The following is a 4,746-nucleotide window of genomic DNA, read 5'->3' on the forward strand; positions in this document are numbered from 1 at the left end:
TTTTATTATATAATGGCTACTTTCAAATATCCCCATTCAAAATTATTCAAAAGCTTCTAATTTGAAATTAGCAGGATAGATCAGCACTAAGACTTTTCAAAAGCTAATCTTCTATTCTTTCATCACCCAATCTATAATTTTTTACAAAGGGAAAGAAAGATTATAATTTTTCTTTAATTATGGCCATCCTGCTTGTAATAATGACATTAATTTTGTGCTTCAGAGCTAGACTTACTGTCTTCATTGCTAAGAATTAAAAAAAAAAAAAAACTAGGATGTTTATGATCACATAATTATAGGATTCCAAAGTGGGAAGAGGGCTAATTATCCAGGCCAACTTCTACCTTTCCTAGATGAAAGGATGCAAACAAATTTTATATGTAAGTACTAATTTAGGTTATATTTAAAGTATCTCTGCCTTGGTTTTTGACTTGTATGTCTTTTTCTAAACTTTGCATACTCCCAGAGAGCCCAGTTATTCAGGCAGTTCGTTGTTCTCTCTTGTGAACTGGTTTTCATCTCTCTTTTGGGGGACATGAGTCTGTAGATTATCTCAGCCTGTTTTCTGGGTACTTCTTAAAGCCTAGCACAATTATAAAGCAGGCTCTGTCTTGTCTTCAAGCTGACAGAAATATTTTTTGAAACATAATGAAAAATTACAAGAATTTATTGAAGGTGGAGTGAGAGGACATGGAGAAGAAAGAAAAAGCTGGAAGGGAAGAAGAATTCATCACCTGAATCATGGTGTTTTCACAAGAAAACAGAGTGGCTTCATTTACCACCAAAATCTTTTGAATGTCTACATCTTTTTAGTGTTTCAATAGTATTTAAACTTTAAACATTTTGAGAATTCACTCTGAATAGGATAATTATTGGAATCCAGAAGGATGAACCAACTATGCTGTAGGATAGTGGGACAGGCGGTTAGAAAATTTATATTTGCCAAAGGAAAGAAAATAAAATGAAAGGCAGAAGTCAGCTGCTCTGACAGGGAAAATAATAATAGACAATGCTTGTCCTGCCCCAGCACTGTTCTAAGTGCAATATATAAATAAATAAATAAATGTGTGTATATATATATAAACATCCGTATATATAACAATTATATACATCATATATAATTATATATTATATACATATATGATTATATTATATATATCCCTATATGGAAGTTATTTAATCTTTGTAACAAGTCTGTGAGATAGCTAAGAGGAGTTCATAGAGTGGAAGTAGTACACATTTCATTTCATTTAATTCAGCTCTTGAACAAGTTATGATAGTACATAGACATTTATATCTGTACTGATTAAATGTTTCTTTTTTTTAAATAAGAGGCTGACTTCCTAGTTCTTAGAATAAAGAAAATAAGTAAAATTAAACATCAAAAATATCCATCATATTTGATGGAGCAATCATCAACATCTGGCATTTAGTGTGTGTCTTAGATATTATTTTTTAAACTTTCCATTCATTGTTTTTCCGCCATTGCCTTCATATCATTTCATAAAGTACTGGGGTGGAAGGTTTTCTGGTAGCACTGCTTAGTTACTGCTTAGAAATTAGATTTATTCTCCTGAGTAAACTATAGACAAGATTTATTTTTAACTATCCAAGATGCAACCACATACTCCAGAAATCTAGTGGTGTTGAATATAAAAGAATATAAAAACCTACATTTACAAACAATCAAATCTACTTTCTAAGTAGAAAACTAATGTGCCTTGAAGAGTTCTTCAATATCCATTTAAACACTTCTAAGAAAGTGAAGTTATTTACTTGTTATTTTTCTCAAGCTTGACTTTCTTAAATTTCTCTCAAATAGCAGTTGAACGGACACACTTGGAGACTTCAGATTTGTTCTAGGCTAGTCTACTCTTGGCCTTGCAACTGTTGAATCAATAGATTGATACTTGAGTAAATGCATTTAGCACCAGTTTGACATGTTAGGTCACTGTTAACAATAAATTAAACCTAAATACAAATTTTAAGGGAGAAAATAAGAAAATGTTTAAAGAAGACCAGTTTCAAAGAGAAGGTGAAAAGGAAGAGGATGAAGGAAACTATATAAACTTTTTTCTATGAATAATTAGCATGATACTTAAGTAATAATACTCCAAGAAGAATTCCATAGTCATTGCCTGATACATATACTATATCTCTGAAGCCATTGCTTTACCAGAATTCTAGAGTATGGGTCAGGATTTGTAATTTTAACTTTTAAAATCAAACTCTGTATAAGTAAATTACATACTATAATGAAGTCTTTCTCTCATACTTATTTTTGATATTGCAAATTCTGAATCTTACTCTTCCTTTCCTCCCTCTCCTGCTCCTGACTCCACTTTGTTTGGTTTTCTTCTTTTCTTGAACACTTAACTTCGAAAGCCATTAGGTCAGGGTTAGGTGGGCATCCACATCTGGTTGGGTGACTGGGAGCTGTGATGGCCCAGAATTAAGAGACCCCAGGCAAAATGGAAAACAGGTTCACATGGGAGAGCCACCTGGCATGGAGTCAGAGCTGAGTGAGGGAGAAGGAATTCCGTGTAGAGGGTGATCTAGTGCAAGTCATATGAAGACAACAGATTGAGAGAGATATCAATATTCAGGCCAGACTCAGTGAGATTGTCGGTGTCTGAGCTGGTTGAGTAGGGCCTTCATACCAGGAGTTTCTGAGCATGATGTGTTAAGTAGAACAGCTATGAAAGAGACATGATGGTGTGACAATGGCAAATTATTTACATCAGAGCAATTGATCAAATAGGTACAGATATTAAGAATAATGAAAGAAGGTTTCTCATTTGCAAACAGTGAAAGGGAAAATCCAGAATAAATCTCCTGTGTTGAATTAGAATATTCATGATTTTAGTAAACAAGAATAGATATACAAATAAATAAATGTTCAAATTGTATGTCTCTGTGTGTGTACACATAAATATATTCCTTAGCTCTGTTCGGTCAGAGAGCCTAGAATTAGTGATATCTCAATAACTAGGAGCACAGCTAGCACACTTATCTTGGTTTCTAAACATGTCTGATTCTTGGGGAAATGGCTGCTTCTCGACTGGAGAAGAGAAAAGACAAAATAAGTCTGGAAACACTTGAGATAGAAAGTAAAAACGTGCTCAAAACACAGACACGTGACAAAAAAAACAACAAAAAAATGGAGTATGTCTTAAAGAACTAGAGAAACCTGGGACAGTTTGTGTATCAAAGCAAAGAGTGGGAATAATACGTTTTAATTCTTTGAATAAAATAGAAATCCATGAATCCATATTTATGCTTAATAAGTAAATTGAAAGCTTCAATTTTAAATGAGAACATTTACATTATTTCAAAAAGTTAATTCACAAGTGAAAATCCTCACAAAAACCTTCTTAGTCAGGTGACCAAAGTGAATATAACCAATAATGGGACAAATCATGTCATGAACCACCTAGTAAGATGGGATGAAAAGAAAACAGCAGGGGCACACCCAAGATGGCCGAATAGGAACAGCTTCAGCCTCCAGCTCCCAGCGTGAGTGACACAGAAAACGGGTGATTTCTGCATTTTCAACTGAGGTACTGGGTTCATCTCACTGGGGCGTGTCATGTCAGACAGTTGCCACTGGTCCGCGGGTGCAGCCTGACCAGCAAGAGCTGAAGCAGAGCGAGGCGTAGCCTCACCTGGGAAGCACAAGGGGGAAGGGAATTCCCTTTCCTAGATAAAGGAAATTGAGACAGACAACACCTGGAAAATCGGGTAACTCCCACCCTAATACTGCACTTTACCAAGGGTCTTCGTAAACGGCACACCAGGGGATTATATTCCACACCTGGCCCAGAGGGTCCCAGGCCCATGGAGCCTCCCTCATTGCTAGCACAGCAGTCTGAGATCTAACTGCAAGGCCACAGTGAGGCTGGGGGAGGGGCGCCTGCCATTGCTGAGGCTTAAGTAGGTAAACAAAGCCCCTGGGAAGCTCGAATTGGGTGGAGCCCACCACAGCTCAAGGAGGCCGGCCTACCTCTGTAGACTCCTCCTCTGGGGAAAGGGCATAGCTAAACAGAAAGCAGCAGAAACCTCGACAGAGGTAAATGCCCCTGTCTGACAGCCTTGAAGAGAGCAGTGGATCTCCCAGCATGGAGGTTGAGATCTGAAAACGGACAGACTGCCTGCTCAAGTGGGTCCCTGACCCCCGAGTAGCCTAACTGGGAGACATCCCCTACTAGGTGCAGACTGACACCTCACACCTCACACAGTGGGGTACACCCCTGAGACGAAGCTTCCAGAGTGAGAATCAGACAGCAACACTCACTGTTCAGCAATATTCTATCTTCTGCGGTCTCCGCTGCTGATACCCAGGCAAACAGGGTCTGGAGTGGATCTCAAGCAAACTCCAACAGACCTACAGCTGAGGGTCCTGACTGTTAGAAGGAAAACTAACAAACAGAAAGGACACTCACACAAAACCCCATCAGTACGTCACCGTCATCAAAGACCAAAGGCAGAAAAAACCACAAAGATGGGGAAAAAGCAGTGCAGAAGAGCTGAAAATTCAAAAAATCAGTGCGCATCTCCCCTCCAAAGGAACGCAGCTCATTGCCAGCAACGAAACAAAGCTGGATGGAGAATGACTTCGACGAGTCAAGAGAAGAAGGCTTCGGTGGATCAAACTTCTCAGAGCTAAAGGAGGAACTACATAACCAGCGCAAAGAAACTAAAAACCTTGAAAAAAGATTTGATGAATGGCTAACTAGAATAACCAAT

The sequence above is a fragment of the Rhinopithecus roxellana genome, chromosome 2 (assembly GCF_007565055.1).
Source record: "Rhinopithecus roxellana isolate Shanxi Qingling chromosome 2, ASM756505v1, whole genome shotgun sequence".
Lineage (NCBI taxonomy): Eukaryota > Metazoa > Chordata > Mammalia > Primates > Cercopithecidae > Rhinopithecus > Rhinopithecus roxellana.